The 23159-nt window shown below is 41.5% G+C and overlaps 1 protein-coding gene and 1 non-coding gene across 5 annotated transcripts in view; both read left to right on the top strand.

Annotated features, from left to right (window-relative positions):
- The window catches only part of DGKI (diacylglycerol kinase iota), a 438324-nt gene that overhangs the window by 48203 nt on the left and 366962 nt on the right, over positions 1 to 23159 (top strand). The gene's annotated exons all lie outside the window — the stretch shown is intronic.
- On the top strand, positions 8366 to 8536 carry LOC128560672 (U1 spliceosomal RNA). The gene has a single exon (XR_008373137.1). It is a non-coding gene; the product is annotated as a U1 spliceosomal RNA (small nuclear RNA).

The raw sequence follows: 23159 nt of genomic DNA, 5'->3' as shown, positions 1-23159 counted from the left end.
GATACAAATTAATTAGTGTATGGCTGGATGATAAGGACCTTCAAATCTTGGTAGGGATTTGTATTTCAAGGTATTGGTTAATCTTTAGTAAGGCATGTGGGGATGGGAAAGTGGTCATTTGCGATTGTTATTAAAAATGATTAACAGATTAAATAGCCATTTTCAAACTCTGGAAAATAAAGCCCTCCAAATTCTTGGTTCTTCCAGACATGTGGACTGTTGAACAAGAACGTACATAGAAATCATGCATTAAGGAGACAAAAGGTTGGAGAAATACTATAGATATCAGTAGCACATCAAACTTTTTTGTATGCTGTAAATTCTTAAGCAGGAGAATGGTATGAGAAAAATGTTTGTAAGTGACTAAATGTAGTAAAATACTAGGTGGATTGAAAGAGCGAAAGAATGAATCCAGTAGACTATTTATTTTCTTTTATCTTTTATTTTTTTCATAATCTAGGGATCGAGGCAGTTGGATGTAGATCAAGGTAGTGGCAGGATGGAGAACAGTTGCTACTGAAAGTCCATAGCATTACAAAAGAGAACAATTTTATTAGGCAGTATGGCTTTTACACTAAACATTGAAGAAAGGAGTAAAGAGAGAAACTGTCTGATGTAATAACTGACAACTAATTAGTCTGTTATTGACAGAATTCTAATAGCAATAATAACTGTCCTTTACCATTCTCATAAGGCAATGGTGAGAACTAAATCAGCTAATTCTCATAAGTTGCCTGGCACCTGGCAAGCACTCAATAAATGGTAGCAATTAGCTGTTTCCAGGAAGGAAGAATCTCCTGGTGCTATCCAATAGAACTTCTTTTCCTCAAAATCAGCACCTAGTTCAATGTTTATTTGTAATAGATGCTTAACAAATGTTTGATGAATGAATGAAGGGGAAATGAAATATCTCTTAATATAGAAACTAAATATGTAGATTATAAATGCAGTCACATTTTACTGTTGATTTCTTTTATAAATACAATCCCCCAATGGAGCATTGGGGTCAAAATTGGTTACTGATTTCTCATATTCTGTTCTCTAGACTGTTTTGCCTTATTCTCTTTTTGTCTCTGTCCATTGTATCTTAAGGGATTTCAATCTCTGTGTTCATGATCCCTGGAAGCTGGCTCTTCCTATCTATCTGTGTTTTACAGCAGATGCTCTGTAAATATTTGTAGTAATTCCTAAACCAATGTATTCTAGACCTCTGGCTCCTGCCTCAGTGCAGTGCTGTTCAGTGAAGAAGATAGTCTTTTCTTTGCCATATTTCAGCCCTTTAAATAGTTCATCCTCTCTGAATGGCCGCTGAGATATTTGATGCAACCAATCTGATGAATTGTGCCTAAACTGCTTTATTTTACGCGGCTGAAATGTATTCAACTGCACATTTATGCTGAAGCCTGAATCTCTAGACATTTCATGATTATCTGACAGTGTAATTGAAGTGAGCGGGAAAGGACTGAGTGATTCGTGTTTTGCTTATATTTTTTTTATCCACCACTAAAATAAAATATTCTTTGGAGCAAAAGTCAGGATATTTTCTTTCACCATGTGACAACGCATTAAAAAGTGGAATTAAATCATTATCTAGCATCTTTTCCCAAGGACCTCCAAGTTCTTTTCATTCATTTCCAGAGCATCGTTGTGACAGAAAAGAGAAATTCTCATATACAGCTGCTGGTGATTTTCAGACTTAAGGATTCTTATAAGTCTTATAAATTGTAAGGGACTTAGTTTCACCTGGAAAAGACTGTAGAAACCTGAAGTCCAGCTCTTCTGATTTCTTTGTGTGTTTTTTATTTGAAATTGGCTTGCCTTTTGCCATTAAATAAGACTTTCTCTAGTGCTTAATAATGATGAGTCTTTTGGAGAAGATTTGCTACAAACATATTGAACAGGGGTAGGAAATCTTTCTATATCAGGGCTACTGACTCACCAAGAAGATTAATCAGGCAAGCTTAAGAAAGAGCAACTAATTTAGGTCATTTGCCAGGGTGTGAAAATATGAAATAAATATACTCCTAGCTCATATCACGGCCCATTGAGGAAGATGAGGGAGGAACCATACGGGTAGAAATAGGGTGGATTAGAAGAAGGAAAGAAGGAGAGAAAAATAGGAGAGGTCGGCAGATGCACACAGAAATCGGAAGGGATGGAGGGAGAAGGGATTTGTGAGTTCTGAGGCAAAAATTACTAAGGTGTGGTGCTTGTTCCACAGTGTTGCTCACTTGGGCTGGTTTCTTTGCTCATGGGTTGCTTAAGCATTGCCCAGAGCCCCTTCTACAGCAATTTTCTAGGAAAAATAAAATTATTCTTTGGACTATAGCAACATTGACCCAAGTGGTGCCTCTCTGAGAGAATAGAGAAAATCGGGCCAACAGCTGGAGGTCGCCTGATTCCTTGAACATTTTGAAAAATCCATGGAAATCTCTACTTTCTGTAGAAAGTGCTTTGTGTAGGTTATGTAATTTCACTCTCGAAAAAGTCTAGCCACGGGCACTGTTACGTGCCTTTTACAGATAATAAAGGAGTCACTGAGTGCTTTGTCAGGTAACACTACGAGTTAGTGGGGAGATTCATGCACCATCCATCTATCTCCCAAGTCCTGCTCTTTCTGTTTCACCAGCTGCATCCAAGTCTCCTTCTAGAACTTAAAGGAACTTCAGAAAATCATCCAAGTTTGAAAATTGATTGAAACTGCTCCGGGCCCCAGACTGATAATAATTTGCTTTATCGAATAGCACATCACTGGGCCACCTGCCAGGCATCTGAGCTTCTTACCCATTTAGAGGAGAGAGGCATTAAGGTGGTTGTAGGGAGCATTGCACCTGCCTTTCTCTGACAGATGGTTTTTATTTAGGTTTTAAAATTTCTAAAGGAGGCTTGGTGCCTGTAACACAGTGGCTAGGGTGGGTTCAAATCTAGTCTGGGCCTGCCAAACAACGACAACTACAACCAAAAACTAGCTGGGCGTTGCAGCGGGTGCCTGTAGTCCCAGCTACTTGGGAGGCTGAGACAAGAGAATTGCTCAAGCCCAAGAGTTTGAGGTTCCTGTGAGCTGTGATGTTGCAGCACTCTTGTGAGGGTGACATAGTGAGACCCTGTCTCAAAAATTTTTTTTTCTAAAGGAGGGATGTTCACAGTTCTTCACAGTATCTGAATGCAGGTTTTGAGTCAGTCTTTGACTATCATTAGGTAGATCCCTCTCTCCTGACTTTGAATGGTATGCACAGCTATGGTCCACTTCCCTGCTGGGCTAAAGATGGCGGTTCCAACATGTTTATTGTGATACACAGAAACTATGAGCTTACAAAGAATAAAGGCCTAGCAAACTAAGCCCCATGGGCCAGATCTGGCTGGCTGGTTGGTTTTGTAAATAAAGTTTTATTAGAGCATAGCCATGCTTATTCATTTCTGTATTTGTGTGTGACTACTTCTGTGCTAGAGTGGCAGAGTGGAATAGTTGTGACAGAGGTTGCCCACAAAGCCTGATACATTTATTATCTAGCTCTTTGTAGAGCAAGTTTGCAACCCCTGCTACAGATTAACAAATCAACTAGAGAATTCTTAAAAAAAGAACAGGGCAGAAAACTATGGTGTTACCTCAGGAATAGAACTTTGAGGGTCTGCTACAGACAGTCTTTTTCCAAGTTCCCCTTGTTGTATTTGTAAGAACATAAAGAAAAGAGTTCTCTTGTTTTTATGTTGAAAGAACTCTTTGGAATAAAGACTGAACGTTTCTGATGGAAATGTTGCTTGTGTATCAGAATATAGAATTGTGCTTCTTATGTTCTTACTGAGGTTCTTGTCCAGGCAAGTTTGGAAATGTTGACTCCTTGAAACCATGCAGGCAGCCAAATCTTGCAGCTGATGTTTTTTGTGTGTTTTTTTCTTCATTTAAAAATAAACTATGTAGAATTTTTTTTTCACAGCTCTCTAAATATTCTGTTTTGAAACATTTAATTATCCAAGTTATTTATATGAAAAGGTCTGATAATGTTTCTATGGGAGTATGTTATTTATTTATTTTGCTAAGTTTTATCTTATATTAGGGGAAGGGCTGAGGTTGGTTACCATGACAACACTCTTAAAACTGCAACAGCCCTTTATGTATGCTAAAACTATAGTCATTCTGGTGGGAGGGCAGCATGGGGAGTGGGTGGTAGTCTTTTTATTTTTGTTTTATATTTCTTTTTTTAAAAACCTCTCCTACTTCTAACCCTTTTGCATTTATTTATTTTCAGCTTTGCAGCTTAGGGTACCTAAAATGAGAAACAAAAATAAGAAAAGGGAGTCGTGTCTCTTTCCATTAAATTTCTATAGTCCTTTTATCGGCTCCATTTGTAGGGATATCTGGTATTCTATCTGATCTTTTATTCATTTATCTGTCCATTTATCCTGGCAGCTTTTACTGAGGCCTACTCTGTGGTAGAGATGAATAAGATAGGATCTTTGTTCTTATTTCTCCTTTTAAATTACAAATTTCTTGAAGTCATTAATTCACTTTGCTTTAATTCAGTTAAACAAATATTTACTGAGCCCTTGCTCTATACCAGAATCATGCTGGCATACAAAGATGAAAAAGAAAATAGGAAAAAAAAAAAAAAAAGGAAGAGCTTTTGTTAAAGAACATTGCTCTGCTTTGTTGGGCGGCACAGGGAAGGGCAGGTAGTTAAGTATGGAAATGATTAAAATGAAATTTGATAAATGCCTAATACAGAGGCACTTAATCTACTTACTGCCAGCCTGGAGAGCATAGAAGAGACTCTGGCAACAAAGAGGTGACATTTGGGCAGATTTGAAGACAAATATTTTCTAGTGAGGGCCTGGTGGTGAGTGTGTGTGTAGGAGGTGTAGGTGAGTGTGTTTGGGCGTGTGTGGATGAAGGTGGGTAGCATGTTCCCAGCAATCTGGACCAACAAGAATAGAGACAGAGAGCTGAGGGCACCCCGGGATGCCTTCAGAACTTAAGGAACACGAGGATGAGCGGCAGGAGAACATCTGCACACACAGCCTATCCCTAGACCCGTCCAGAGAAGTCATGTATGGACCCTGGGAGGGTCAGACAGGAGAGCAACTGGACTGTTCCAGGTCAGAAAGATGTTTCTGTTGGTGGTGTGGCGGAGGTAGGTAGATAATACAGGAAAAGAGAAGGAGTAATTGGACTGGGAAGAGACATGGAGATTTGTAAAAGATGGTAAGAGTCGTCTTTTTTTCACACTTAGATCTATAATTTATTTTAAATTAATTTTTGTGCATAGTATGAAAAAGGGATGGAGTTTCATTTTTTTCCCCCCATGGATATCTATCTAGCTGTTCCAGCATAATTTGTTGAGATCTTTACTTTATTGAGTGGCTTTGGTGACTTTGTGAAAAAATAAATTGACTATGGACTTGTGGGTCTATTTCTGGACTTTCTATTCTCTTCTGTTAAAATATTTGTCTATACTTGGCTGATACCACATTGTAGATTCAAGGTAAGTCTTGAAGTCATGTGGCATAAATTCTCCATTTTTTTTTAAGATTGTTTTGAGTTTTCTAGATCCTTTACATTTGCAATTGAATTTTAGAAGTAACATGTCAGTTTTCATTTTTTTAAGCCCTGCTGAAGTTATGATTGGGATTGCATTGACTTAAAAGGTTGATATGCATGTACAGTTTATTGCTTAGCCAGGGATTTGGGGGCAGGGAGAGAGGTTTATTTGCAGATTTTAGGGCTCACTTATCTGTGACTTTCCATTCCAACATTTTCTTCTCTTAATTTTCTGTAGTTCTGCCTTGACCCAATCGTATGACACCTTAGTCAAGTAAGGAAACTGAGGCTTTCCGCAGCCCCAGCTATGTGTGAATTGGGCATGCGCTTAGGCAAAAATTTGCAAACTTGAAAATTCCATCCATTGCAGTGTGTCTTTTCATGATCATGTCTGTGCCAGTTTTTTATTTTATTTTATTTATTTATTTATTTATTTATTATTGTTAAATCATAGCTGTGTACATTTGTGCAATCAAGGGGTACAATGTGCTGGTTTCATATACAATCTGAAATATTCTCATCAAACTGTTCAACGTAGCTTCATGGCATTTTCTTAGTTATTGTATGTAGACATTTGTATTCTGCATTTAGTAGGTTTCGCCTGTACCCATTCTAAGATGCACCGTAGGTGTGGCCCCACCCATTATCCTCCCTCCACCCTGATTTTCCCCCTTCCTTCCCCTCCCTTAGCCCTTTCCCTATATTCTTGTGCTATAGTTGGTTATAGCCTTCATATGAAAGCTATAAATTACCTTCATATGAAAGCTATAAATTACCTTCATAGTAGAGGAAGAAGCCCAAGTGCCTATGGACCCACGAATGGACTAGCAAATTGTGGTACATGTATACCATGGAATATTATGCAGTTAAGGCATAATATTATGCAGTTAAAGAAAGATGGAGACTTTGCCTCTTTCATGCTTACATAGATGGAGCTGGAAGATATTCTTCTTAGCAAAGTATTTCTGTGCCAGTTTTTGATGGACAGTGGTCAATGTCCAGTGCCTTTGAGTAGTGTTTTTTTAATTTGCAAATTTAGTTCAGATTTTTTGATTGTTATCTGTGGTTCTGACCAAGCTGCTTTGCTATTAATAGAAGACAGAGCACCTCCTCCACCACCTGCTGCAGATCCCTCACCTCTGCTGGGATATCCCTGGAACCCTCCTGCCAGTTGTCCCTAGGGCCATCTTCCAGACACGCAGAACTGAGCAAACCACTCCCTTCTTGAAAGCTTGTCAGCAACCCCTCACTGCCCACATTGCTCGCCCCTGCTCCCCCATCTTCTTTCTAGATTCTTCCTCGCTCATCCCACGTACTCTCCGGCTTTGTAGAGCCATTTGGCATTCTCTAGATACATGCTCCCCTCATGGCTCCTCACTGAAATGCCTGCCTTCTTTGGCTAACTCCCACTGTCTTTCAAAAGTCAGCTCCAAGCGTCAACTCCTCAGGGAAAGCTTCCTCAAACTGGGTAACTCGTACTTTCTTATTCTCCCATTGTTTTGGTGTATTTTAATATCACGGAGTTGATCAACTTGTATTCCTTTGTTGAATCACGGATTTGTTATCTCAGCTGTGGGCTGTGACCTCCTTGAGAGAAGGGCTGAGTTTTACCTGTGACTGCTCATCACCCTGTATTCTTGTTAAAGGAAAGAGGGGGGGCAGTGTGGGCTTCATGGGCAAATTACAGTTTCATTTTAGGTATATTTATGATTAAATTTTAGTCATCTAATCATTCCTAAATATTTTCTCTCAGTCCTTTTACTCATGAGACTGGGATATTGAAATACTGATATGAAATCAATAAGATAAAGTTAAAACTACAGAAATGCCTTAGTTATCCAGAGGAAAGTCTTCGGAATATGCACGAGGAGAGGATATATATATTCTTGTGTGTGTGTGTGTGTGTGTGTATTTTAAAGAATACTTTAAAGAGAATAAAAGACTTCTATGAGTAGAAAGCAGTGACAAAATAAATAACTAAAGAGCCGATGATGCAAATATTTCACCTGTCAAGATGTAACTTAAAGGTCTGTGAACACAAAGGACAAGAATTATTCTGATTTCATAAATTAAGTAGCCCCTGAAGCTTTAATCAACACATCCCCAGTGTGGCACTGAGGAACACTGAAGGGACCAGACCACAGCCATTGCTGCTGCAAGATACAGGAGCCCAGAGCCTTTCACATTCACCTGGACTTGTCAACCAACCAACCTGCCTCCCTCTCCCCTCCCTCCATTCCTTCCTCCCTCCCCCTTCCCTCCCTTCTTTCCTCTACAAATCACATAGACATTGCATATTTTTTACATAAATTCTTTCTTGGTGTAATCCCAATTTTAATTATGTAAGTCATTGTTGGTGAGCACACAATGCCTTTTCCATTTTTTCTTTATGCTGCAGAATTCCATATTGCCACTTGGCACATCAATTGAACTTGAAAATTCTCCCAGACTTTTTAAGGGCTTTTTCTTATAATTGACAGATATTCATTACTCCTTTTCCCTTTTACTTTTCTCTTCTCAGATTAACCTGTAAGCCATTGCCTTCCCATGTTCATTTCACTTCTGCTTCAAGCCTCTCCCGCCGTACACCCAGCCCCCCAAATAACTCTCATTTGTCACAAGGGCTTCTTCTGTCACATTTCTTTAAGAAAATGACAATCCACTTCTTCCATTAAGTTCCCCTGGACTGGTTGTTGATTGTTGATTGTATGTTAGTATGTGTGTATGTGGTGTGTACTTTCTTTAAACTTGTAATCACCAAAATAATAAATGCATTATTGATATGAAATAGATAATAGAGGGTAAAAAATGGATAGTTTAAAAAAAATTATACTTACGTGGCAGGGAAGACACCATGATCACGAAGGTGGTTTTCCCAGGGCGAGGCTTATCCATTGCCCTCCGGATGTGCTGACGCCTGTGATTTCCACAATGTGGGAAACTCGACTGAGTAATTTGTGGTAGTGGAGGACTGCGTAAAAAAAGAATTATGTGCCCCAAATACACCTCTTCCTCTAGCCCCAGAGGTAACCACACTTAATCATTTTCCATGTTGTATATCTTTTTGTGTTTTTCTCAGCATCTATGAATGTACGCACACATACACAGAGTAAGATGATGATGAAAATGGTTAACCACTACTAAGCCACCATAAATATATAACTCAGTACTTAAAAAATATGTTCTTTTCTATTCCCTAAGTAAACTAAACCATGTGTAACTGCCTACCGAGTAATCTAAGTTAGAGGGTAAATTGTTCATCAAACTATTCTAATATGATTATTTCCAAAGCATTCCTTGATTTTTTTAAGTTGACATGGTCTTTTATTTGACACGGCTTTCCTTACCTAAGGGATGGAAAGTGGTTCTCTATGAACCATGATTTGAAGCAGGGAAAGACATAGTCAGTTCCCATAATTCACTCGTCGCATTGATGAGCATCAAATCCATAGTTTACTGCTTTCTTGGAACCATACAGCTTTGATGCCTGTTCCTGAGACAGCATAACAGATCTACTTCATTGCAATGACAGAATAGTATCTCCTAGTATGGATATAATATACATTTTAACCACCAAGTCCCCTACTCTTTAAATTTTCCCAGTGTTTTGACATTACAAATAATGGTGCCAATGCATCTTCTTACATCTTTTTGTCCTTCAGTGAATATTTTTGTAGATTTACAGATGAGACATTGTCAGTTCAGACTGTATACGGCGGTCAGTAATTTGTCGCTTTATAGGAAATACTGCACACACCCTGAGGCAAATGCACTGGCATCCGTATTTATTTTCACCTAGAAATATGAGCCCAGGTGCAAACACACGAGGACACTAAATTTATTCTAAAATTCATTTGAGAATTTGGCACCAGGAAGGTGTACACCCAGATACTCTCAGTCACAGACCCAGCCAGGTAGGCAAGGAAGAGGAATAATAATGACAGAAGGACTTGTGGAAAGTGAGGGAGAGGGAAAGGCTGGCAATCTAGAGGGTGTCTGTTTATCAAACCCTGATACAACTTTTGAGTGTTGTTGTTATTGTTTGCATTTTCCCAAGAAGAGAACTAAAGATCCTAACTTCTCTGCTTTAAGAGCTGGTTCCCCAACCACTCCCACCCCCTTATATGAGAAGAACTAATGCTCAGCAGAGCATACCTTTTCAGGAGTCAGGGAGTTTAAAAAAAAAAAAAAGAATGAAAAGAAAAATGAGTCAGAGAACTTCTGCCTGTGAGTCTGAGTCAGCTTGGTGAGTTTAAAAAAAAAAAGGCTGTGTGAGGGACCTGCCTGGAAAAACTGCTGAATGGAAAGGCTTGGGAATCACTTAGAGAGGTTGATGGCAGATGAAGAATTTTCATGTCTTTTTAGAAATGGTCAGCAGCCACTCCTCACAGTCCCCTGACGTCACAGAAATCCTGACTCTTGCTGTGCTTCTCATTCTTTCTTAAGTCTGTCCCTTCTCCTTTTCATATGGGACCTTAGTACAAGGGGCTGAGGGAGCGAAAAGGAGACTTACTCAGAGGAGGGACCGAGGCCAGGTGTGGCAGCTGTTCTGCCTGGCGGGCAGGCCATGTCCGGCTAAGGGCCAGGCGGTCGTGTTGGAGGAGATGCTATTCGAAGGGGGACCTCTGAGCACTCAGCCAGGGCTGGAAACTCGGACATGTGGGACCGCTGGAAGGAGAAGCACCCCTGGATGGGGCGAAGGTTGAGTTCCGTTTTGTTTTTTACTCTCTGTGTGTGTGTGTATGTCAGGGGGTGTAATGATAAATGTGTGTGTTGCAAACACGCGAACATGAGCAGAATAGTGGAAGACACTTTATTATATGCGCTTACAGGAGGACATTTGCGTTTTACTTATACCGAGAAAAAGGAACCTTCCGAGGTGAAGATTCGGGGTGGTGGATATTGCCTGGAAGTTTCTTAGCATCCTCAGTTTTCACAAATGCAACTTTCTGAGTAAACCTCCCTTTGACTGACCTATTTCAAGGTTTGATTTTCTTTTTTTAAAAGCAGTTTGAAAAATTAGAGCTTACACAAATTCTCCCTGTTTTTTCAACAGTGAAAATATTTTTAATCTGCTTTTCATGCTGCTCAAATTCTAACCGTAACTTCTTTTAGATTCAATCTTGAATCTCTTGGAGAGTCTAGATACAGCCCACATAGAGTCCTCTATAAAATGCTATCTATATGTCACTATTTTGTTTTTGTAAAACGCGGCATGTGTATTTTTAAAAATAGAGATTACTTTTCCCTCTTCGTCGTTAGGAAGTGCGTGTGCTCAGCTTGCTGTATGAGACTCTCCGTCCCCACCCTTCAGCATGTCTCAGGGGCTGGGGATCCGTATCTCGGCTTCCCTAATTACATGACTGTTGGAGACACCGGTCCAGAGCGCAAACCCACCAGTCACCCTACTCAGAGATATGTTCCCTCACTAAATCACTCGGCAAAGCAAAGTTCATTTTTGGAAATAAAATTTCTGTAGGATTTCAAGGACCTTCTAATGAGAACCTTGCCATGTTATGTTATAAAATGTCCCAAGGGACCCAGTTAAGCAAGTAAGTGTATCTCATGGAGGCCGACTTGCTGACTTGTTTCTCAACCTCAGAGGTATTACCAAATATGTTGGCTGTGCATTTAGATATATGACTTTTCTCACCTTCTAGACACCCGCGTTGTCTTAATAGAAGGGACATGGACTTAGAGTCAGGTGGTGCTGGATTTGAATCACTTTGCCACTTCGGTGGCTTTCAGAAGGTTGTATAATGTATGTGAGCCTCCATCTCCTCATCTGTTAAATAAAATTAATGCCTACAGGTTAGTATTGTCGTGAGGGCTTAGTTAGGTTTACTTTGCAAAACCTCTGCCCATATTAAGCCCTTGGAAAACATTAGTTTCCATCTTTATATTTCTTGTTTGTTGATTGTTGTTATTGGTTTGTTTTTCTTCCAGTCCTTGGGTTTTCCTTTGCTTTAACTAGAATGTGATCTTGCAGTGTAATATATAAATCTGAATTCTGCCTACAGAATTTTTTTTCTGAACTGGGCTTTTGACTTTTCTTGCCAAACAGCTGCCCATTAAGTTCAGTCCCCGATCAACCTCCTGTTTCTCAGTTCCTGTGTGTTCCCGCAGATCTGTAAAGGGGTCACTAGGGGTCACATTTTCACAGGGCTCTGGGGCTGACCCTCTAAGGCAGTAATCTGTTTCCCTGGTAAAGAGCCTAATAGCATCTTCTTGGCAAGTTCATCGTACTTACTCATCTGACCTGCGTGAGGATTTGCCCTAATTGTCATGTCTTTGCAGAGTTTTTCTTACTCTGTGTGCTATGAACGTGGTGCCATTTTACACACTTTGTTTTTGCTAATATGAAATAAGTCTCATTATAAATAATCCCAAGGAATTTCACAGATTATTTTACTGGTCCAACATAAGAGGTCTTTTCTCTGCAATGTGGAGCTGCTTGGGTACAGTTTGTAGAAGTGAAACGTGGTGTGATGTGATTGACCCGCAGCTCCCTATTTGTACAGCCTGGAGCTTGCTGAGAAGAAACCAAAAAAGGGAGCAGATCCCTGTGTTTGGCAGTTTGCCTCCCTCCTGCAACGGTAGCTCACAGAGCAGCTGATTCCATTGTGTCACTGACTCAGTCTTCCTCTCTCCACCCCCACTGTCTACTCCTGGTGTGCTCTGTCCCCACTAATTCTAGGGTCACACTGACTTACGCCTTCCTCATCCTAAGGGGGAAGACAGCTTGTCTCTGTTAATGGAAGTATGAAAACAGAAATGCCATCACCACTTTCAATGCAAACAGTATATGTTTGTTGAAATGTATGAATACAACAATTTGGAATAATTGTTGACAGTGTTTCCAAATATTTGTTTGGACCTATTTAAGAGATGAATAATTCGAAACTAGCATTCTTCTTTTTTTGTATTAGCAATAAATGAGATGCAACCATTAAAATGAATGGTCATAGTTAAAGAGTGGTTGCCACCGGGAGCAGTCTGGGGCCTTAGGCAGCTCATTATAAACCATTCTGGCTGCTTGCTTCCTCTGACCAGACGTACAGAGGTTGCCAAAAAAGTGCCTACCCATTTTAGAAGGTGTTATCTGTATGTTACTTTTTGAAGTTGAATTGAAGATACTAGTCAAGTGTACCTATACACACAACACGCGTCCAATTCATACATTTTTGGGGAATGAGTGAGTTTAATTCCAATTAAATCTCTTCAGATGTGTACACATTTTTTGGTACCCTCGATATGTGTTACACTGATTTTTTTTTTTATATCTCCCTTAAGTAGGCTCAGTCCAGTTTAAAAGAGATTTATTGAGTGCCTTGTGCCAGACTTTGTGTTCATCAGCCACTGCTCAGGGATGAATAAGGAGCAGTCTTGCTGTGAGTTCATGGTCTAAGTGAGACAACAGAACAGACAAAAGGCAGAGAATATTGAAATAAAATGACACTGCCTAAGGGAGAAGTAGTCATGGAGTTAAGTATCTTCTTCTCCAGACATTTTATGTATGCTTTTGTTCTCACTTTTTAATTTTTATTTAGTTTTGAGACAGATTCTCACTTTGTTTCCCTAAGAAGAGTGCCATGGCACCATCATAGCTCACAGCAACTCAACGCTTGGGCTCAGGCAATCCCCTTGCCCTAGCCTCCCTAGAAGCTGGGGCCACAGGTGTTTACCACATGCCTGGCTAATTTTCTGTCTTTGGTAGAGATAGGGTCTCGCTCTTTTTTAGGCTTATCTTGAACTCCTGAGCCCAAGCAATCCTCTAGTGTTGGCCTCTTAGAGTGGTAGGGTTAAAGGCATGAGCCATGGCACCTGGCCTGTGCATTTGTTTTTAAATTCTGTCTTTATGAAGAATGTATCTCAACAGAGTTCTCTATCACAGTTTTGGATTTAGTGGAACAATAGATGATTTTTTTTGTTAATTTTAATGTCTCCAACATGGAAGACTCTGGAAGGAGGAAGGACACTGCAAAGAGAGAGACATAAAACCAGTTGTGAGTTTTATTTTGCTGTTTTTACTCTGGGCATGAATGTGAAACAGTGTAGAGCAGCCTTAACTCACAAATTGGAGCAGGGTTGTGTAAGTGCTGGGCTGTCATCTCCAGGAGCCCACAGCTGTCAGTTTCTATGTCTAGACCCAGAGATTTTCACTATCCCTTAATGATTCAGGAGCACCCAAGAACAATATCATCTTATTAGAAGGTACACCGAATTTGACTTGGAGATAAGCCAAGCATCTCGCCCTGTGTTCACTGGTTTTACTGACAAAGCTTCCAGACCCATCCAGGGTTTGTTAGACCTATTGGAGCCAATCTATCAGATTGTGCAGTGGTTAATGAGGCCACGTTTTCCTTGAAGACCATAGAAGCACCTTTTTGCATGTCATCGTGCTGATTTTTAAAACATCATTGAAATATCATTGAAATAAAGATGCAAGTTTAGTGATATCTGTTTATCTGTCTTGTTCAAGAGATAATTTACTTACATTTGCACAAAAATGCCTTTTGGTTTTCTTAATTTTATGGGTTTGTGATTTCCACATCACTAAAAGTATCTGGAATTTGCATGATCCAATGTGAATCTTATTTCTGCAAACTAATAGGTAAATGCTTTGTTAAAGATCTAAGAAGGCACTTGATTTGTGCAAAAATAAATGAATATGATTGCAAAGATAGAACATGAACTCAGACAGGGGATAAAAAGCAGAATTATACCAAAATAGAAGTTGATGATCCTATAGATTCTATCTTTACTTATTTATTTAAGGCTTACCATGGACACCATAGGTGAAAGAGATAGCTGTGTTTTTTGTTCCAGTTTATTTCAAGGCTATCTAATTTTGGAATTTTAAATAAATAAGCAAATGTCCCTGAAATAGTCTATTAAAATCCACCTGAGTATAATATATTGCTTATTATAAAGCTGATATTTAATTGCTATCAATCAGTGAATGGTCCCAGTTTTGTCTTCCCTGACTGACCAATGCAGTTCTTTCTAGCTCACTGCAAACTGAATTCTTTTGGCTCGGTTAGCTTTCATTTTAGTTCCAAATTTCAAGGGACATTTGGGTCAAAATTTTTTTATAGACCTTTGCCCTCGACTGCCAGAGCTGGATCTGCCCCAGTCAGATTTTATCTACCGGGTTTAATGTGCTCTGGCTTCTTTTGCATTTGCTCTGATTTTTCCCTTGAAAGTGGCAGGAGCAGAAAGGACGATTATTATCCTGTAGTAGGGCTCGGTAATCAGAATGCAAGCTCCCTATGCGGAAATGCTATCTTTTCTCAGAATTTCCTGACCCACTTTCTATTTTTTGAGAAGACAAAATTGACTTTCTTCCTGACTTCTTCAGAAATCTCATATAGTGACTGATATTTTCATCTGCTGGCACCTCTAACAATGACTATTACGACGTGCCTCTGATAGAATACAGAGTGCCAACATTTCATCTTCTGAGAGACGTACTTTCTCTGCAAGAGTTTGTTTCTCTGATGAAACCATCAGATGGACCGTTTAGTAGGAAGCTCCAAAGACTTCAGAACACAATTTAGTGGCTGTTCAGGGAAGCAATTGCTTTTGTCCCTGAGAGTGAAGGAGGTGGCCTTCACTGGGGAGGAGGAACCCAAGAGCACAAGGACACAAGGGCCCTGAGGAGGGCTGGGCATAGGGGCTGGGGACAAATTCAGGGCATGTTGTGCAGTAAGTCGCAGTGTGATCTCTCCTGGAGCCTGTACACTCAAGTCGGGTCACCTCCCTGTCCCCTGGAAGTGTGCCTTTTGCTTACTTTTTATTTGGTTTTGAAGCAACCAGAGAGCATAATTTGTGCTCTGAGTCAGTGCTCAGATTTTTCAGAAGCTGCTTCTAAAGAATCCTCTATTGTCATTGCTCTAGGTTTCAGGGCCATGTGACAGGGTTGCTTCAATATGTGTGTGTGTTTAAATGGTTATAAAAATAAACTGTTGACCCCACTACCGAGTCTGGTGGGCCCTGGCAGCAGCCGTCACTGCGCTAGCTCTTCTTTCTGATATTTATTTACCTCCAGATTTCTAAACACCACGTGTGTGCCACGAGGACCTGATCTACCAGTTGTAGACTTTATATGCTCCTCTTTCTATGAGCTGCAGGGTTTTAGATTAACATCCTATGCACCCACCTACCACACTTCCTTTTCCCCTGGCCTCCTCATATATTCACACTGAAGTTCTTGGTTAAATTCGTGAGCAGGTTTTTTGTACTGGAATATTATATAACATTTTTAGTTTTAATAGTGGACACTCATGGGGCACTTTCTAGGTGCAAGACACTGGTGAAGTGTTAAATACTCTTTATAAGAACCATTCTGTCAATCTTCTCATTTTGTAGATGTCCGTGTGTTGCTGAAGCAAGCACCCATTTCATAGATGTAGACATTGAGATGTGGCTTAAATAACTTTCCAAAGTCACATGGGTAGTAGTTGGTGGTGCCAGACTTCAAATCAAAGTAAATCTAGCTCCAGAGTCTTCTTTTAACTACTTAACTCTTTAAACTATTTGGTTTTATAAATATTCTTTATAGTGGAGCCACATGTGTGCTATCATCTCTCCCTTCCCTCCCCTACTCTCCCCTTCCTTTCCTTTTCTTTCCCTTCCCTTTTTTGACAGAGTGTCACTCTGTGGCCGTGGATAGAGTGTCATGGCTCCAGCAACCTCAAACTCCTGGGCTTCAGCAATCCTCCTGTCTCAGCCTTCTCAGCACCTGGGACTACAGGTGTCTGCCATGATGTCCGGGGTCTCACTCTTGCTCAGACTGGTCTCCTGAGCTCAAGTGATCCTCCCACCTCAGCCTCTCAAAGTGCTGAGGTTACAGTCGTGAGCCGCTGTGCCTGGCCTTTTTTATTTATTGATTTTTCTTTTAGAGCACCTATTAGCTGGAAGATGTATGTCCTGAATTTATCTTCCCATTTTCTTAACTTTATCTCTTCATTATCTTTCAACCTACATTCAGGGAGATTGCTTGAACTTTACCTTTTAACTCTTCTGTTGATTTTTTTGTTCTGTGACATTTTAAAATCTCATCAGCTATTTCTTCTTACTTTGGCATGTTCTTCTGTTTTTCAGTTCCTTTTTCCAAATAATGTATTTGGGTCCTGTTTTGGGTGTTAGTGGCTCCTCTCCGATGTCAAAAGATCTGCAGCTGCCAGGTCACATATATGAACGAACGAGGCTCTGCAGAGCTGGCATCTGCGGGTGGCCCAGGCTTGTCAGGCAGTGGCCTCCCTGCCCGGTGATCTAGGATCTGGCAGCCTGTTCCAAAGTCATCATCTGGAAGCCTCTCCCATGGGCAGGTCATTCCTTCAGAATAGAACAGTCCAGACTTGTACCTGCTGCAGGTGTTGCGGGCCACGATTGGAGTAGGGGACAGAAAGGTGTCCTTGAGGATGTTGACTGTCACTCACATTTCCCTTTTCAGCCCCACTGGTGCCCCTGCACCACCCTCCACACCCTGCAATGGCTCTTCATTTGAAGAGTTCCTGAGAACCACCCTTGCCATTTCTTTTAGAATGAAAATTCCTCCTCTCCTGCCTTGCAGGGCTTGGGGGAGTAGGTGGAATGGCACACTACTACTGTAGAGGGGCGAGCAGGGCTCTCTTCACTCCAGAAGTCCAGGCCACATGCAATCCTCATCCTCGAAGGGGCTCTCTGTGAAGCACCTTGCCTCCCTTGGCTTTGCTCTTGGAAAGCTGCAGATTTCTTCATTCTGATTAGTCAGTAATGACTTGTTTATTCACTTTCCGTCTTCTAGGAGACTGTTAGAATTTCTTTCTTCTTACTATCGCCGCTCCTTTTCTCTTTGCCCTTGTGGAATTTGACTTTTTTTTTAAACTTAATTACTTTCATTACATTAGCAGTTGGGACGGGAGCAGAGATAAACACCATGCAGACACACTATCCTTTATGTAAGTTTGATAACAGCACCGTTGAAAATATTCATTTACGGGAGTTCGCTTCATTTCCCTCGGGCTGTATTTCTGCTGGAGCTTTCCTGATATTCCTTGTACAACTTTCTTCCTGGTCTCTCAGGAGTGTTAAGTCTAAATGGCCTTTTCTGGCTCTTTTCCCTTCATATCTTCATCTGTAAATGAAGAGGGCTGGGCATGGGTTTCAGGCAGGAAACAGATGTGACATTTGGGACATGGCATGTTCAGCCAGGCTTCTCCTGGCCTGTTCCTGTCAGTGGTATTTTCTGAAAACCTGTCTGTGCTCTCACCCACCGCACCGATTGAAACGCCTGATGCCAGCTTACGGTGTAGGCGTAACTTCTTTTAGAACATGGATACGTCTTGTGGGGGTGGGGAAGGTGAAACTCTGACACTGGAGGTGTCTCTTTTCTGTCCTTAGCCAGTTCGAAAGCTGGATGGTTCAGGAAACCTCAATAACAAGGGCTGCGGGTACTGAGAGTCAGTCCCAGCCTGGTGGGAGCATTGCTGATTTGCTTAGTAAATGATGTGAGATTCAGCCTCACCATTTCCATGAAGCCTCCCGTGTTCACATGTCATTGCAGAGAGCTGGCGGTGACAATGAGTCAAAAGCTTGACAAGAGAACACTTTCTGTAGGAAGGCTCTTCAGAAGCCTAGAGTGGCACAGGGCAGGACAAGGTTACCATCAGTGAAGTCATTCTGAGATTCCTAATTCATAGACTTGCTCTGGGCGGTAACTTTGCCACTAAGTTGGAAGAGAGAACGCAAAAAGTGTCTGTTTCAAAATTTGTAGCAGACACAAAACTGGAGAGGATGTCCAATGTAATCGATGATAAAACTGTGTCTGAAAATGATGCGGATGTGCTGGGATGCTGGGTTAAAAACAACACGATGACATTTCCAAGAGATAAATGTAAAATCTCATTTTAGAGTTAAAAAAATCAATGATATGTAATGACAGGAGGAAAAAAACCCACTGGCAATAGTTCTGGTAGATAAAGACGTTGAAGTTTTATTTGACTAAAAGCTCAATATATGTGCTAAATCTGAAGGGGCAACTAAAAAGCTGCGTTAATGAAACCTTAATGCATTGATCCCAGGAAGTCACACCCCCTTCGGTGGTTAGACCACACCTGGGGCCTTGTGTTTCCCAAGAAAAGGGCAATTAGCAAGGTGCCCGAGGGTCTGGAAGAGTGTCCCCTGAGAGAAAGCATCTGGGGGAACTGAGTCTATTTAGATGTTAAAGGAAATGGTCTTCTTATTAGCTGCAAAACTTTCTACAAGTTACCTCGTCTCCCAGCCTTGGAAGCCTCCAGGGCACAGGGCAGTGCTGGATAAGGGAGAACATCTTCACATGTGAGGATGGGCATTTGGGGTTTATCCTGTGTTGCAGGAAAATAACACAGGCACCCTGGCTGTTATCTTCCAAACCAGGACATTAAGAGTGAAAGGCAGGGTGACTAAACATGACAAATGCAGCAGCCCAGGTAAACCAGGAGGAAAGACCACCTGCTGAAGGCACCACCAGTAGGGGAAAACTACCCCTTTAGTAGTGGTGGTAAATGCCCTGCCTTTGGAGGCATGAAAGCAGAGCTTGGATGCACTCTATTGTGGACCAGTGTATTTGCTTTGGGTGCAAATGAATTAAATGGACTTTAAGATCCTTATTACTGCTACAAGGGATGCTATGTTAGAGAATGTATGAAGCAAATTAAACAGGAGTCATACTGATACTTGTAAAAAAAAAAAATGGCAGAGAAAGGAACTTGGACCCATTCTTACCTGTGAAATTTGGTAGGAACATAAAGGTTCAGAAGCTGGTCATGTGGAACAATAATGCCGGTGTGCTCAGAGAGCTTATTCAAAACGCCAGGTGGCCCCTGAACTTAAGGAGGCAGATGAGAGATGGGACTCGTTAAGAAGCACTGTTTATTCTAGGGCAGCACATCCAGAGTGAGCTTTTAAATGCTGTATATTTACTGAATATTTGCTGGGTATGTACTTGGATCTGCGATAGCATCTGATCAAAAGAACTATCACTTGATACATTTAGAAACTTAAAATAAATGTTGTGATGATATGCAAATGCTGAACAAATTCCAAAGCAGGCTGGCAGCCTGTGTCTTAGAACTCTGGTTAGGGTGCCCTCTCCTCACTGGTTAGAGATGTGATGGCGTGCTTTTATCCTTATCACAAGAGGCTGAAAATTACTCCATGCTGAGGGTAGAGGTCTTATTGAAGAGTAGGGGCAGACAGGCACAGCTTGAAATTCTCTCTGGATGCAGAAAGTGTAAGCAAACATTAGCCTGAGTTCAAGCTTTTTAGCTCAGGTGAATTACATGCTAAGGATAGACAGAAGCTATTGAATTGCTATTTAGAATCTTTAGAGAATCACAGCTAATAAGCTGGATGGAAGCTGGGAAGCTGAGATAGGCAAACATTTTCTAGGCTTTCAAAAATGGAAAGGCTGTGGGCTTCACATACTCTAGATGAGCGAGCTTTATATTATTTCCATGAAACATTCTTGAGCTGGTTATAAAACTGACTATTTATCTGTGAAAACTTGGATAGGAAATGACTGATCCCCTGATGCAGGTACTGGCCCGTTGAGAAGGTTAGCCAAAGCAGCATGGCATCTTTTTAGGAGATGTAAAGCTGGCTTTCTGGGTGAGCCTGTCGTGCAAAAAGACAGCCAGAGAGCATTGTCCTCATTTGAATGATTTTTCCAGTGCTTCACAGGCGTACAGATGTTTGACAGTGGTCATTTTGGTACTTACAAAAGTTTAAAAGTTTCTTGTCCTTATCTTACCACTTGAGTGAGTTAGTGCCTAACCAGAGCACTTTTTAAAAATCAGTAACTTAGATGAAGATAAAGAAAACATGACAGTCAAAGTTTTAGGAGATATGAAATTGGGAGGGATAATGAGTTCTTTGGATGAGGCCGTAAGGTTTTGAACAGATATGAATGGTTGGGACAACGGAGCCAAAGCCTACTGAGGTCTTTCTTTGGCGGTCATTTCACAATATTGAATTCCCTATTTGTGGGGAACTTATCAAGGTGCCGGGATCAGGAAATACATGTGTCACGGCGGGGACAATGAGAGGGAGGCAGGGTCCTGCAGCAACACCTTGGCAGAAGTTAGCTCGGGTTGCTGCAGCAGAGCAAATAAAATGAACCTCATGAAGGCTTAGGGTGGGTGGGGAGCTGGGGAGGGATCCTGAACCAAGAAAGACGTTCTGGAGAAGGTAGTATTTGAACAGTTTTGAGAAACTGAGGAGGAGTTAGCTGTGATCAGTGCTGGGGTGAGTGTGTTCCGCATTCAGGGGGCAGCTATCATGGTGTAGTGACCAGGGGCGATGGGACCTGGGTGTGAGACAGTGCTGCAAAACCAATTTACAATGGTCATTGATGGCAGAGAAGTGGAACAGAAAAAGGTGTTACATATTTTTCTCACTTTAGTGTTCTCTGCTGCTAGAGTGTAGAATGTGAGAAAGACCATGGGGTCCTAAAAGGAGCAGCTGGAACATGAAGGATGAGGGCTGCTCTGTCATCTGAGAGGCCAGCGTTTTCTAAACGTATCTGGTCATTAGACTCATTTGGCACTTGTTAAAAGTATTATTTGTACAGTCCACTTCCTTGGAGAATCTGATTTCAGTAGTGTTAGGGCATGACCTAGGAGTCTGTTTAAGAAGATTCATAGTTAAGTTTGGGAAATACTGTTATAGCCCATGGGGGACTGTTGAAGATTTAATATCAGGAAGGATTGTGATCAGATTGGCATAAAAATGGGCTATTCTGGCTGCCTGTGAGGAATGATTTGAGAGGGGTGAATGCTTTTGATAATCTAGGCCAGAAATAATAAGTTAAAGCAGACAACTTAGATTGGCTTGAGGGAGACTACAGTGGAGTTTGATCACAACCTAGATGTGGAAGATGAGGGACGAGGAAGAGGTGATTGATGGCACCTCTTTTAGGCTTGGGCTACCAGGTGGCGCAATTCACTGGGGCAGAATTTTGCTTTTGTCAAGTTGAGTTCAAGCTTCCTGTGAGACCTTGAGGTGGAGATGTTCAGTAGACAAATATGTGGGTCTGGAATCTTAGGGAAACATACAGATTTGATGGTCTTCCGTCTACTATGGAAGTTAAAGCCTCGGGGATAAGTGAGGTTGCTTAGGTAGAATGTTTATACTGAGAGGAGCCGAAGGTCCTGAGTAGAGCTCTGTGGAACACTCTATCCTAGAAAGCTGGTGAGGATTTCACAAAGGAACCTGAGGGGGGAAATACTGGAGAAAGTGGAAGTATCCAGAAGAGGAGAGTGTGCAGAGACGTTGAATGCTGCTGAGGGGGGTGTGTGATGAAATGTCACTGGTGATTTCTGAGAGTTTGTGTGAGTGCACACTGCCCTGGTTATTTTGCTTGTGTTGACTTGCTTCATTGTCACCACAACCGGGTGAGGGGGGTACTGTTGTTACTTCAATGAAATGTGAGGAAACTGAGATAGCAGAAAGGTTTATAGCTTGACTAAAGTCACACAGTCAATGAATGTGAGGGCCAAGATTTGAACATAAACAGAAGGGCTCTATTTTCTTAAAAACCACCACAACCACTTCCTAGAGAATGCAAAAGACTGAAAAGATTCCACTGAATTTAAGAACAGGGAAGTTCCTGAACTTACTTGACAGACTCTCCTTGGCTCTGCCTTCACGCTGGAGATTATCAGGCAGTGAGTTGATTGCGAAACAAGGACATGAGACAGAGGAAGCTGACCGTCCAGTCACTAGGGGATAATTGTGGGTCAAAGGGGATTTAAGATGGGAAATTATGCCTGAAGGGAAAGAGGAAATAGAGAGAGATTGACTTAAGATCTAAGAGGCTAAGGAAATTTGGTTGAATTGATCTTGAAGGAGGCATGTAGAAATACCTTGTCATGCAAGACAAGGCGCGTGAGACAGAGCAGCCTAAAAGGAGTTGCTCTTGACCTGGGGATGAAGTGTCGTCCCTCCAGACTGGAAGAGAGGAGAGATGTGATGTGAGGATGTGATGGGAGGGGGAAGAATTATCTCTTTGAAGTAGGATGCAAGGTCTGAGTCTGAGAGCAGCCCCTTGTGTGGAGTGACATTCACAGCCCCCACCAGGCTGTCAGCTACCTTCAGACATCAGCTTCTGTTTGCCAATGAGACGGTTCTCACTGGACTCCCTCCTGCCAGCTCCCCTTTCTGCTTTATTTCTAAAGCGTGTGTAGAACCTTCATTTCCAATTACTGCTTGTTTCACTCATGGGTGGTACTTTTCCATTTAGGGACATAAAAGAAACCTCCTGATAAAACCTGTTGACTGGAGAGGTAGGGAAGGGCACCCTCATGACTGTGCTGTCCTTTTATCTCTCAGGGGAGGAAGCAGGTGAGGATGGGACATTGGAGGGGAGCAAGGAAGGCCACTGCACTGGTGGGAAGAACCAGGAGGTGGGCTGGAGTGAAGCCAGCTCATTTAGCAAGCAAAGCAGATAAAGATTAGGGTAACCATGACAACAGGCTACTGGCAAAGGCGCCCAGGATTTGGGGAGGAGAGAGGGAGGTGGAATGAGTTGGCTGGGTATAAGCCCAGAGTTTTGGAAAATGGCATTTCTTCCTGCAGGGCTCTTGGCTGTTATGGAAAT

Source organism: Nycticebus coucang, chromosome 11 (genome assembly GCF_027406575.1).
Source record: "Nycticebus coucang isolate mNycCou1 chromosome 11, mNycCou1.pri, whole genome shotgun sequence".
Taxonomy (NCBI): domain Eukaryota; kingdom Metazoa; phylum Chordata; class Mammalia; order Primates; family Lorisidae; genus Nycticebus; species Nycticebus coucang.
Note: the sequence above shows the minus strand (reverse complement) of the source record. Positions and strands in the feature narration are given on the sequence as shown.